We start from the raw sequence: 13,875 nt of genomic DNA, 5'->3' as shown, positions 1-13,875 counted from the left end.
GATGGCTAAAATATACTGAGCATGTACGGTGTGCCAAGCACTATGAATATACTGTGTCACTGAATTTTCACAGACACCCTCTGAGGTGGGGAATTTTAAAATTCAAGTTTTAAGAAACTAAATTATTCCCCTAAGATGGGCTGTGTGTCAATAAACAAATTAGGTGAAGTAAAGGTCTTTGAATGCCACTTAAAAGCGATTTAAGAATTTAACCATGATTTTTTTTTTCTGGAATACCTTTGTGCAGATTTAGTCATTTTGAGCTTGTTTCTCTTTCTCTTATGCTTTGGGACCTTAGGCAAATTACTTACCCTCTCTGAGCTTCTGTTTCTTCCTCTGTAAAGTGAGCCCAATACCTGATGTAAGTAATAGAAAGGATTAAATGAGTTTAACACATGAAATACAAGGCACTTGCATGTAGTAAATGTTCAGTATGTTTGGTAGAAGTCGTAATATAATTTTTGTTTCTTTCCTAATGCCAGGGATAGAACTCGGGCCCTTGAACTTGCAAGGCAGGCAGCGGAACCACTGAACTAAATCCCTGGTCTGATATAATTATTTTTATTCAAAAATATGCATCAATAAAAGTGCTCATTCTTAGCTCTAGTCAACAATGGAGGACTAAATAGCATAAATAAACCTCATACTTGAGCCATTCTCAGTCTCTAGAATTAATAAGCACATTCTTACTGAGGGAGTTCTAGATTCCAGTGACTGACATGGAAAGGTACATAAACGATCCTCACCTTCAAATAGCTTACATTTTTTGTCACCAGGACCAGGGATACTCTACACAAGGGGCATATGTCTATTGGGCGTGGAAGTCTGTGGGTGCTTGGGGAGCTGCCTCTCTCAGGGTTTCCCTGCCTCTGAGCTCAGGAGTGGTGCATTTCTATTACTCTCTCCCAGGAAGAAAACACAGGCATAGGAAGATGTGGGGTTTGATCATGTCTACCACTGCCTGGAACTTCATGGTTCTCCAACTTCCCTTTGACAACAACTAAACATGGTGTAGTTCTACTTCCCCTTCTTCCCAAACGTCCTATGGGATGGGGAAAGGAGTGACAGTGAATGACTGTAATCTGTGTTTTGTTTTGATTTGTTTTGTTTTTTGCAGCAAGAACACAGACATGAAATATTCCAGCTATTGCAACCCACATAGGTTACCATGGTTACTTTAACTCTTGGATTTGTCAAGCATTTTTGGATTTGCAAGAATATGTCCAAGGTACCCCTGTGAGGTAGGAAGTTTTGCTGTCTGTTTAAAAAAGGAAGAAACTGAGCCTCAGAGGGTCCTTGTAGCTTTTCCCAAAGCCACTTAATAAATGACCTGCTCGGACACAGAACTTCTAGGGAGGGTCCTCACACGGGGTTGTCTTCCCCTTCTTTCCACTTCTTGCCTAGGATTCATGCATTGGACCAAGAGCACAAGGAGCCATGTTGTAACTTTGAACTTGGAAATAATGCAATTAGAATAAAGCAAGCAAACAAAAGAAGGCTGTACCACTAACATCTTCTCACAAGACCAGACCAGCCCTGAACAGTCTACTTTTGGCTTTTATATATTTATTTTTTGTAATTGTGATTAAGATACTATAGTTGAACCTCTGCTTCTAACAGCTATAAACACTTCATAGTGGATATACAGGATTATCTACAATTACATGAAACTGTTAACAATCACTAATAGAGACGTGATTTACTCAGTGATGTTGCATCATTCCAATTGTACCTGAGGGTCACTCTCTCCTTTCCTAAAAGGCCATCCTTTTCTACTTAAGCCATAAAAATCACAATATAGGTGCAAATATAGGTGAACCAGACCATAGGTGCAAATTTCCAGGTCTATAACATACCTAGTGGTATATGCTATAATTGAAATCATATAAATTTATCAATATATGAAGGAAAATATTGAAATCTAAAATGCAAAACTAAAACAAATTTAAGTTTGCAGAATCCTGGCTTCTACCCTATTTTCAAAATCATCTGTAACATTATGACCTCATCCTTTAAGTTATAGCATTAAAGGACTTTTTAAATGCTAGGTTCTTCAATCCATTCTCTTTGGTATTTAGTTGTTACTAAACATATTCATTTTTTCATTGAGGAAACTGAATATATGAGGCAGTCTCTCCCCATGATGATTAGTATTTGAATGGTAGGAGAAACTACCATTTATATTCACTTTCATGAAACAAAAATGGGGAAACAAAGGCATCTCTGAATCTGGTGAATGCCCAGGTTTCTCTGAGAAGGAATCCAGGCTAAGCTTGAGGACTCTTTAGGCTTGTACAACCCAGGTGGCCTGATCACACCACAGAAGGGACCCTCCCTCCCGTCCACAGTTATCTTCCGCTTCTTCAATTGGTAGCATGAAAGAAATATGATGTCTTCAATGTCTGTCCAATTTTTCACTTACCTGTACCATAGTTGCCCGTTGGGAACAATTTAAGGTTCTTTTAGCTCACTCTCTTGGTTCAGTTGCGTTTCCAGTTTCCTAGGAAAACATTACATTTGGCCCTTGCTTCCTTTCTGAATCCATTCTTCTAGGCCACAGTGCTTCTCCTGGGTTTCCCCTAAGCTTCGTTCTTCAAGAAGCTGCAGGCGAGGGCTGCATAGGGTGAAGTCCATGTCATTGGTAGAAACGCCATGCATACTTGGGCATGTGAGTAGGACAGAGGAAGTGGGGGACAGAGCAGAGGACAATGAACACATGAGGCACATGCTGTCCTCTTCCTGGGCTGCTATTTGCACTCTCAGGGCAACTCCGGTGCAGGACACACTGTGGTGTTATTATCTCTGATGTGAGTCGAGGCTCTTGGAGCTAACTACTTAGCCATGGTCACACTGCCTGGAGTGGCTATGAAAATAGGTGGGCTCTCGCCTGTTGCCCTCCAAACTCCAAGGTCTTTCCGCATACCTTTCATAGATTCAACAGCTCACCAAGTCCATTGGAAGCTTTCAGTAATCTTTGCAGTTTAGATTACTAGCTTTATTTACATGAGGAAACACACAGTACTTGGGAAAATAGCAGGGATAGATAAAAAGGAAGCAACTTAGTAATAAGAGACAGTATACTTCAGGGGTTCACAGACCACCTCTGAGGCCTGACAGTCTGGTTTAATACAGGCCCTATTACTATGTGACCTTGAGCAAGTGTCTTCACCTCTCTGTGCCTTGGGTTTTTTGTCTATAAATGCAGGATGAAAGTATTACCACTATAAGGTTATTGCGAATTAGAACACCCTTCAAGCAGAGCCTTGTAAAATAACTAATTCTGAGGGATGCCTGAAAAGGGAGAGAAAAACATTTGGGGAACAAGGAGGATGTTGTGGTCCAGAAGGTTGAGGCCTGTTGTACCTTTGCCTGTCTGGTATATTTACAATTCCCCATAATAAATTAAATCCAAAGTCCTACATTACAGAATGGAATTTAATTTATGCACTTCAGACTTATTTGAGCATCTCACCCTTACCACTTAGCACTTATGAAAGCCCCTCCCCCCAGGAGAGGGAGTAATCTGCCACCCAGCAACTCCTGCCTTCACTGGACCCTGAAGGCTGGAGAATGTCCTCATCCCCTGTGTCCTTTGCTCTATAGTTCTCAAGAGTCTGGTGGATTTTTCCATTGGTAATTTGTATGCTGGTCCCACCATTACCTTTTGAAGTTGATGAGTAATTTCCTTTTTTTTTTCCTTTCTTTCTTTCTTTCTTTCTTTCTTTCTTTCTTTCTTTCTTTCTTTCTTTCTTTTTTTCTTTCTTTCTTTGTGGAACCAGGGGTTGAACTCAGGACCTTGAGCTTATCAGGCAGGCCTGGCACCACTGCGCTACATCCTTGATCTAAGTTGATGAGTAATATTCCATTTCTTAGTTCCTCTCACTGGTATGTGATGTGAGCAAGTTAATTAACCTGAGTCGAGCCTTGCTTTCTAGAGAGAGAACCATGAATAAAATGAATGTTTGCTGTACCCTTTCAAATAAATGCTAACTGCACTTTGCTAGAACTGTCATACTCGACACCCCCCCAAAAAAATCACAAGAATAATTAACAAACTGAATAGTGAGGTGTATCTACTCACAGTTAGAAACTGAGGTAGTCCCTCATTCTGCCTGCATGACTACATGTTTTCTCACTATCTGACTCTGTGAAATACACAGTAGCCAAGAAGGTTGAGCTACAAATCGGGATCCTGGATAGTGTGGCTGCATGTGACATGGGCCACATTTGTAAGAGAATGCAATTTCTACTCAGCAAGGACAGAGTTCGTAGGATGAAAGAGCAGCATAATTAGCCAGAGAAGGTGTTGACCCTTCTGAAGCAAATAGAATGGATAAGTTAAAAGAAAATCACCTTTTAAGGTTGCCAACATTTTGGTTTGTCAAATAAAAATTAAAATATGGAAAAGTGACTATCAACTACCACCACATCTTGAAAAAGCAAAATGACTTAACCAACATAAAAAGAAGAAAGACTTAATGTCAGGATAAAAGATAGTTCATAAAACTGAGTGACTCTGGTGATGTGGAAACCCCATACGTGCCCTACTCTTCTTATTTCCACATGGGTCAGTGGAAACCCTGTCCCACATCAGCACCAGTCCGCAGAACAGGGTTTGAGAAAGACTACGTTGGCCAAGAGTCCCCTTCTGGTTCATGTGCATGATGTGGAGCAAATCACTCTACCTCTCCAAAGTTCACTTGACATCGATGGATGGAAAAAATGTGGTCCTGTTGGCCTCCTGCACAGGACTGTTAGACACAGCCACATACAGCAACGGCTCTGGAACAGCTGAAGAGCTGTACAAATTCTCCAACTGAGGCTCTTTCTCGGCTTATGTTACTAGCTAATTCCCAAATTTGTGGGATTAGATGATTTCGCTATGAAGTGTTTGTTTCAGAGAAGCAGAAAATGCCCACAGGTCACACATTATTTCCTCCATAAAGAAAACAACCTAACAAGAATTGAGAGTTTATTATGGAAAATAGAAAGTTGGATCTATATTTAAGGATCACCATCCAATACATGTCTTGTACAAATATTTGATTCATTTCATCTTTTGATACTGAGAAAACTCCACCTAAATCGTCACTCATCTGGGATTGGTCCTCATTTTTAAAAATTCCGAAAGAAGTTTCACAGACTCAAGAGTAGGCATTCATAGAACTGGCAACAATGCTGAACAAGGGGCTTGGAGAAGGCTGAATAAATGATTTAACCTGGATCTGGTCCTGGGAGAGCATGTGTCAACTTACTGCCTAGGTGTCTTCATCAATAAACTGGAAAGATTACTAGCCTAAATTCTGGGGGAGTTATAAATAACTTTAGAGGTTACAAATGCTTTTTTGAAATGGGAATACAAACTGGTACAGCGACTTTGGAAAAAGAGCTTGGCAGTTCCTCAAAAAGTTAAATACAGATTTATTAAATAATTCAGTAATTGTACTCCTAGGCATATACCCAAAAGAACTGAAAACATATGCTCATACAAAAACTTGTAAACAAATGTTCATAGCAGCATTATATATGGTAGCAAAAATAGACACAACCCAAATGTCCAGCAACTGATGAATGGATAAACCAATGTATACCCATACAATGGAATATGATTTGGTAAGACAATGGAATGAAGTACTATTACTTGCTACAATGCAGACAAATATTAAAAACAATATATGAAGTGAAAGAAGCCACAATATATCATATATTATATGATTTATTAAAACTATCCAGGAATGTCCAAAATGGGTTAATTCAAAGAGCCAGAAAGTAGACTAGTGCTGTCAAGACTAATAAGAAGACAGATCAGAAGCAGCTGTTGGGTGTATGGGTTTTCTTCCTGCAGTGCTGGAAATGTTCTTGAGTGAGATAATGGTGATGACTGCACAAACTAAATTAATTTAGTGAGTAAACTAAAACTCACCGACATATATCATTTAAAACACTCAATTTTGTATTAGATGAATGATATTTCAAAATTTAAAATTTCAAGTACAAGCCAGGCACGGTGGCATACGCCTGTAATCCCAGCACTCGGGAGGCTGAGGCAGGATCGCTCTGAGTTCAAGACCAGCCTGGGCTACATAGTGAGTTTCAGGTCAGTCTCAACTACATAATGAGACCCTGTCTCAAAAAACCAAAATAAATAAATAAATAATATTTCAAGTACAACATGGTATTAGAAAAGTAGAAATTTGGGCCTGGAATTTAGCTCAGTGGTTCTGATACCTGCTTCACAAGTACAAGGACCCGAGTTCAATCCCCGGTACCAGAAAAAAAAAAAAAAGAAGAAAAGTAGAAATTGGATGTAACAAATGGAATTATATGTTACTGAATCAGCCTTTAAAAGTTAATTCACACTGGATAAAGAACATGTGGGTTTTCTATAAAATGGAGTACTACTCGGCCATAAAGAATGAGAAACTAGAGTCATTCATAGGAAAATGGATGTATATTGAGGCCCTACTCTTAAGTGAAATAAATTAGACACATATGTAAATACTGAATAGTTTCTCTGGTGTGAGAAACTAAAAGTGTAAATAAGATCTAATTTGTATAACTGATAATGTGAAATAGGGAGAAAGGAGCTAAAGGTGTAGGGGAAGTGGGAAGGGTGGGGGAAAGGAAATAAGGGGCAAGAAAAAACATGAGAAAAGGAAAAAAGGGAAACAAAGTCTTTATAAACAGGGGAGGTTGGAGGGGGTGAAACAAGGGTAGGGGTATGGGGAAAAAATGAGAACCAAGATCTGTCATGCAAGGGTACAAGATCCCAATGATGAATGTAACTGTACTGTATACTTTTAAAAAATACCAATAAACTCAATAAGATAAAAAAATTAATTCACAATATGTCTCCTCCACTTTAGAAAGAGCCCTCTTCTAGACAACCCAAAATGTAGGAAAAAAAATTTACCTGCTGTTCCTCAAACAAAGGTCTACTATCTAGAATATATATGAAACTAAAAAAATCAGACCTCCCAAATTTAAAAACCCAATCCAAAAATGGGCACGTGAACTAAACAAACACTTCTCAGACAAAGAAGTAAAGACAACAAGTAAACATACAAAAAACTGTTCAATATCTCGAGTTGTTCAAGAGATGCAAAAGAAAACAACACTGAGATTCCACTTCATTCCAAAAAGAATGGCTGCTATCAAGAAATAGGGGATGTGGGAGGGGTAGAGGAAAAGAAAGAAGGGAATGGAATTAATATGAGAAAAAGAAAAAATGGAAACAAAGTCTTTATAGATAGCTAGAGGTGGAGGGGTTGAAGGGGGGTAGGGAAATGGAGAAAAAGTAAGAACCAAGATGGTTATATAAAGGTGCAAATTTCCAAAGATGATGTCATTATATTTTACACCTTAAATGTACCAATAACATTAATTTTAAAAAATGAATCAACCAATAACAAATGCTGGTGGGGCTGTGAGGAAAAAGGATCCTTTCTCTACTGTTGAAAGTGTAGACTGGTACAACCACTGTGGAAATTAGAATGGAGATTCCTCAAAAACCTAGGATTAAAGGGCCCATTTGACCCAGCTATTCCCCTGGTGGGTATCTTCCCAAAAGAATTAAAAGAATCATACCATAGTGATATATGCACACCCATGCTTATAATGGCACAATTTCTAAAATTTGGAAACAGCCCAATTGCCCATCAATTGGAGACTGGATAAAAATGTGTTTTTTTATAAAATGGAGTACTACTCAGCCATAAAGAATGAGAAATGAGAGACATTTCTAATTAAATGGATGTACATTGAGGCCATACTCTTAAGTGAAATATATAGGACACGTGTAAATACCATAGTTTCTCTGGTATGAGAAACTAGAAGTGTAAGCAAGGATCAAAATGTAGAATAGATAATGTGAAATAGGAAGGAAAGGTCCAAAGGGGAAGAGGAAGTGGGAGGAGCATGAAAAAGGAGTAAATATGAGAAAATGAAAAAATGGAAACAAAGTTTTTATAAATAGGGAGGGGTAGAAGGGTTTAAGGGAGGGCAGGGGAATGGGGAAGAAAATAAGAACCAAGATATATCATGTAAAAGCACAAATTCCTAATGATGAATGTCATCATATTGTATACCTAAAATGTACTAATAAACTTAATTAATAAAAAGAAAGAGCCCTCTTTTGCCATAGCTACTTAAATGTGTGTTAGCAACTTTATTCTCTTCACAGCACCTGATAGGTAATAAGCACTCAATAAATGATGAATGAATAAATACATATAAAAAACATTCAATTTCCTAGTAAGACTTTTCAAAATGCATCAAGGTAACAGCAGAAAAGCCTGTTTGACTTTGCTTCCAAAATCATAAAGAATCAACATAAATGGATGCACCTTGAGATCATACTCTTAAGTGAAATAAATCAGACACACGCGTTTAAATATCACATTGTTTCCCTGGTGTGAGAAACCAAAAGGGTAAATAAGGACCAAAATGTATAACAGATAATTGGGAAATAGGAAGAAAATGTTCAAATGGTAATGGGAACAAGAGGGGGGTGAGGAAGGAAAGGAAAAGAAAATAGAAGGGAAAAAATGGAAACAAAGCTTTTTTAAATAAGGAGGGAAGAAGAGTTGAAGGAAGAAGAAGGGACTGGGGGAAAAGGAAGAATCAAGTTATATTATGTACAGGTACAAATTCTCTATGGTGAATATCATTATGTTTGTCTAAAATGTACCAATAAAGTTAATTTAAGAAAGAATAATCAACAAATCCAGTATAGAAGGCCAACTAAAAACAGAATAAGCACCAAGATCCTTGAATAACGGGTTCCCAAGTCTTCCGATTATTCTCAAAACATGGAAGTTTTATTCAACGAATTATTTGAACCATGAATGCTCAAACTTTGGAATATTTTCAGTTACATTAACTAAAATCTTGACTGTTTTAAAAGTACATAAAATAAAATTAACTGAATATCTTTGAGTGGTTAAAATAAATCTATAGTCAACAACATATTTAGATAGAAAAAAATGGCACTGAGCAAATCATAACCAACACTAGAAACTCCAAAATGATTTGGAATGATAAGATTGTAAGATTTGAAATAAGACTTACTCAACTCCACCCATATAAACCAAGTCCTTAATTTAGATGGAGGCATCTAAGCACTGGAGGCACAAAGCAACCAGCTGGTGATCACCTTGCTGGTGAGGGTCAGAGTTGGTCCTAGCACTCAGACGTCTTCATTTCTGGTTTTGTGCTTTCTCGCTACCTCTTTAAAGAACCCTATGCACTATGCTATTTTCAAAGCATATTGGGATGCATCAAGAAAAATTTGGAATTTTAATGCTACTAAGATGACCACAAAGAGTTTCCTCCATATTCCAAAATTGTATAAACATCAGTAAATGAAGGCTTGGCCCAAGTTCAATAGCAGCAGGTAAAAAAATTCCGCTTGCCCATAGGCTCCTCACCTCAGCTTTGACACTTGGGAATGATTTAGAACATTGCAATTCTCATAAATTTAGCTTCCCCCTCCAGGTGAACCAACCCATCCTCCAACACAACTCACTGAATGACACTCATTCATTGAGTTGATGGGGGATAGGGAGGAAGCCAGATTTAACTTCAGGCTTTGCCAAAAACAAGTCATATAACTCATAGCAAAACTAAGGAAGGTATAATCTGTAAATTGGCTGTGTATTTATTTTTCTGACATAAGTGAACTGTTCTTGGGAGGTAGCACCAGATGGCAAAGTGTAAGCAGTTTGGAGAGGGAAGAAAAATTTCATGGAAAGTGTAGAAAGACAATGTGGAGGACAGCGGCTGGCTTTTGCCCTTGTAGCATCCCTTCTGCCTTCTTTTGATAGAAATGGCCCCGTTCTCCATTGGGAAACATTCACTCTTTTCAGTCCAGGAAATCAGAGCAGAACTGAAAATATCCTGCCCTCTCCTGCACCAACTTAGAAGGTGGTCATGTGACAGAGGCTTGGTCCATCCCAATAGTTCAGCCCCTGCCACTGGGATTGGTCTCAGGATGGCTGCATGGAAAGCCAGGCCTCGAAATTCCTACCCCTGGCATCCACAGGCCATTTGTAAGGAAAGCTCCCCTACCCCCTGCCATGGAGCTGTATCTATGGGGAGCCCCCAGGGCTACAGCATGGACAGGGAAGAGAGCCTGATGAAGGGCTGCTGTAGGAAAGCAACATAGAAAAGACCAAGCCTTGATGAGCAAGAGAAAGACAAGGACTGAGACAGGCCTAATGGGAGCCTGGATCCTGCCTCACCCAGAGCAGGAACTCTTGCTGGATTCTTGCTTGCTTAAATTCAGTTTCTGTCACTGGCCTTAGAGACAATGCCATGCAGGGGTTATGCAGATTCTGACACTGCAGAAACTAAATTTCCATCCTGGTTCAGCCACGTTCTACTTGTAAGATATGAAGGAAGTTACACTATCTCCCTGAGTTGCTGCTTTTTCATCTGCAAGATGGGGACAATAACATCCGCTCATGGAAACGATGAGCGCATCATCTCTACCAAGCACTTGCTATAGTTGCTGCCATACAGATAGTGTCTAGAAAATAGGACCTATATAGGCTGGGGATGTAGCTCAGTGGTGTCTCACCTGCCTCCAAAGCACAAGGTCCTAAGATCAATCCCTGGTACAAATAGGGCCTATAACCTTTTAATGAACAGACTGTAATAAAAGCAACTCAAATGTCTTCGATCACAAGATAATAAACTACTCTACTACTATTTCACTAGCACATGAGATTTTAAATAGCTCATTAGAAGGAGGTATAGAAGTGGACTTAATATTATGTTTATCATATTTTCTGAAGTTTTAAAGAATTTGAAGTAACATGAGAAAATGCTTGTGATAGTAAATTAAGAGAATAAAGAATGCTGGCTACATTTTTATACCTATATTTTGGTAACTATGTTCAGAACACAACAAAGCAAAAATCCTTTCACCTGTGCAACAAAAATGATGGGGGGAAACTGCTATAAAATGAATGATTAACAGTGAATATTGACTGAGATTTTTATTTTTTCTTCTATTTTTCTAGACTTTCCAGTCACTGTGCAACAAAAATGATGGGGGGAAACTGCTATAAAATGAATGATTAACAGTGAATATTGACTGAGATTTTTATTTTTTCTTCTATTTTTCTAGACTTTCCAGTCAGTGAGCATTGACTGGACCTCTGCAATGTCTGCACATTCCACAGCTACACCATTAGGTTTCTAGAGTCTGGTTTAAGACCTGAAGAACCATAGGCGGTTAGAGGTGAAAGACGCAATGGAGAACTATTTTGCCCAACTCATTCATCCTATAGAGGAAAAACACTTGTCCAAGATCAAACTTCCAGACACCGTAGCACTGACATTATCACCCAACATTCCTACCAACTCAGAAATGTACCTGAGGGAGCCAGGCGTGTTGGCACATGCCTGTAATCCCAGCCCTCGGGAGGCTGAGGCAGGAGGATCGCTGTGAGTTCAAGGCCAGCCTGAGCTACAGGGTGAATTCCAGGTCAGTCTCAACTACACATTGAGACCCTGTCTCAAAAAACAAAAAACAAAAAAAAGAAAAAAAGCAAAGAAAGAAAAAAGAAATGTACACTGTTTACTGGACCACATCAGCTAAGTCAGTTCCTGCAAATCATTCAGGGACCCAAGCAAATATCACCTCTCTAGAAACCTTTCTCTACAGCTGCGTGTGGTGGTGCACGGCTGTAACTCTAGCACTCAGGAAGCTGAGGCAGGAGGATCACAGTGATTTTGAGGCCAGCCTGGGCTATATAGTGACTCCAAGGCCAGCCCACACTACAAAGCATGACACTGTCTCAAAAAAGACAATAAAAACAAACAAACAAAAAGGAGCCCTTCCCTGAACACCGACTCAAAGAACTCCTCCCAGCCTGCAGCCCCAAAAGCTCTGAGTTTGCCCTCTCATTGCTGACCTCGCATGCTTGCATGGTCTTTATTAAGTCCTACATTTCTTGGAAGGGAATTGGTACAGTATCTTTTCCCTGTTTATTCCTCTAGCAACTGACACCCTGTCCTGGCACATAGTAACCACTTGATAAATGGCCTGTAGGACATCATGTTGCTTGGTTATATTACATTCAGCTGGCCTAGTTGGGTGACGGAACTCAGTTACAAACAGAAAAGCTATCATTTCATGATCCACCTGGCCATGAGCAAGATGGAACTTGCTAGTCCCGTTGCAGCTGGGAGGGTAATGAAACTAGTTTTAGAAGTGCTGCGTGTCACTTCCAAACTGGGCAGTGAAAAGCCCTTGTGAGGCCCTTCCATCATAGCTTCTTTGCCATTAGAATCCTTGATGCCACCTGCTAAGAAGAAAGAACCACAAAAAACAGTACTGTCACTTGAAGGCTTGCTACATGGGCAGCCACTCGACTACCATCAAGCTCTGTGTGAGCGAGTGAGATGTCGTTGTGCATCAAGTCACTAGGGTGTGCGGTTTACTTTGTTGTGAAAGCAGCATCTGCTCTAGTCAGACTGAAACACAGACCTGTGACAGGGGCTGCTGATCCATTCTTTCTTAATTCCTTATTAACAGAATCTTGGGCAATGTTCCTAACTGAAAATTTTCATTTCCTCCCATCCTATTATATCACATTACATGTTATGGCTTGTATCTAGATGCCCCCCAAAGCCTTGTGCACTCATACTTGGGGTTTTTGAAAAGTGGCTAGATCGTGGGTGTGTGATGCCGGATTATGATGTGTGATACTGGGATTAGGGTGTATGATAACTAAATTGGTTTAGCATAGTTCTGGTTGTGTATATCGGAAGCCTCTCTAGGTGTGGATGGCACCAGCCAATAGACTTATAGCCTGGATGGATATAACGACACAAAAAGAAGATGGGCTCACTGCCTCCTGCTTGTCTGCCTACCCTTCCAAAGACTGTTTCTCCTCTATGATGCCCCTCCGTTATGCCACATCTCCTCAGAGCCATCCAACCATGACCTGAAACTTCTACAAAATAAATCTTCCCTCCTTGAACTTCGGTGTTGGGTATCTTGTCTCAGCAATGAGAAAAGTAACCAAGACATCATGTCAGCTAGGAATTGCCAAGGGGATGTAAGCAGAAGTCATAAACCACAGGTAGTAAGCAGAAAGATATACAAGCTCAGTCCCTAATGGCAGAGTTGGTCTGCTAAGCCAACACTGGTCTGCCTTTGTGCTTTTGTTTAGGAGAATCAAACCTCATCTACAGCCAGATCTCAGTTACTAGAAATCAAGTGTAATTCTTAATTGGTATAGATCTTATGTCACATAATCCAAAATATGTAGTGTCCTTGTATTGAATGGCAAAAAAGGAAGTAGAAAGGGAGCACTATTTAACACTGACCCTAAGTTGGGGAACAATAATGTTCTGTTTTATTGCTCTCCTCTTCTGAGGGACTGAAGAAAAACTTAATTGCTCATCAAGTCTAGTATCTTTTTAAAAATATTTTTACATTAGTGATTTCTGAAAGAAATGTCACCAAAATTATGTTCTTCTAATATAATTCTAAGTACTTAACTGTAAAAATATGAGGTTAATTCAATGTTAAAATGAAAATATTAAAAGGAATGAAAGTGATTTGATTCTTCAAGAAGAAGCTGCATTTTGAAAAATTAGCAAGTTTTAAGTATTAGAAATTTTTCAAGCAGGTTCACAGAAGCATTTTTTTATTATTGCCCTTACCACTAGTGATTCCCTAAGTGATTTTCCACCTTCAGTAAGTTTCATTATGAACTTATATGCTATTATTTTAATAAGAAGTGACACAAAAAATACAACTGTCTGCAAGAAAAGACATATTAGAATCACCAAAAACCTTTTTTTTTTTTCTTTTGCAGCATTAGGACTTGAACCCAGGGCCTTATGTACTTGTCAAGG

General features: G+C 39.2%; 1 long non-coding RNA gene across 1 annotated transcript in view; it reads right to left on the bottom strand.

The window, feature by feature from the left end:
- Positions 1-327: 327 nt before the first annotated feature.
- LOC104848819 overlaps positions 328-13,875 on the bottom strand; it is a 17,369-nt gene continuing 3,821 nt past the window's right edge. The window contains exons 2-3 of the long non-coding RNA XR_776542.2: positions 2,423-2,614; positions 328-356 (exon numbers count right to left, since the gene is read on the bottom strand). This is a non-coding gene — a long non-coding RNA (uncharacterized LOC104848819). The remainder of the gene's footprint in view (positions 357-2,422; positions 2,615-13,875) is intronic.

Source organism: Fukomys damarensis, unplaced genomic scaffold (genome assembly GCF_012274545.1).
Source record: "Fukomys damarensis isolate Sample0158 unplaced genomic scaffold, DMR_v1.0_HiC HiC_scaffold_20, whole genome shotgun sequence".
Lineage (NCBI taxonomy): Eukaryota > Metazoa > Chordata > Mammalia > Rodentia > Bathyergidae > Fukomys > Fukomys damarensis.
The sequence above is the reverse complement of the archived record's forward strand: the minus strand, read 5'-3'. Positions and strand labels throughout refer to the sequence as shown.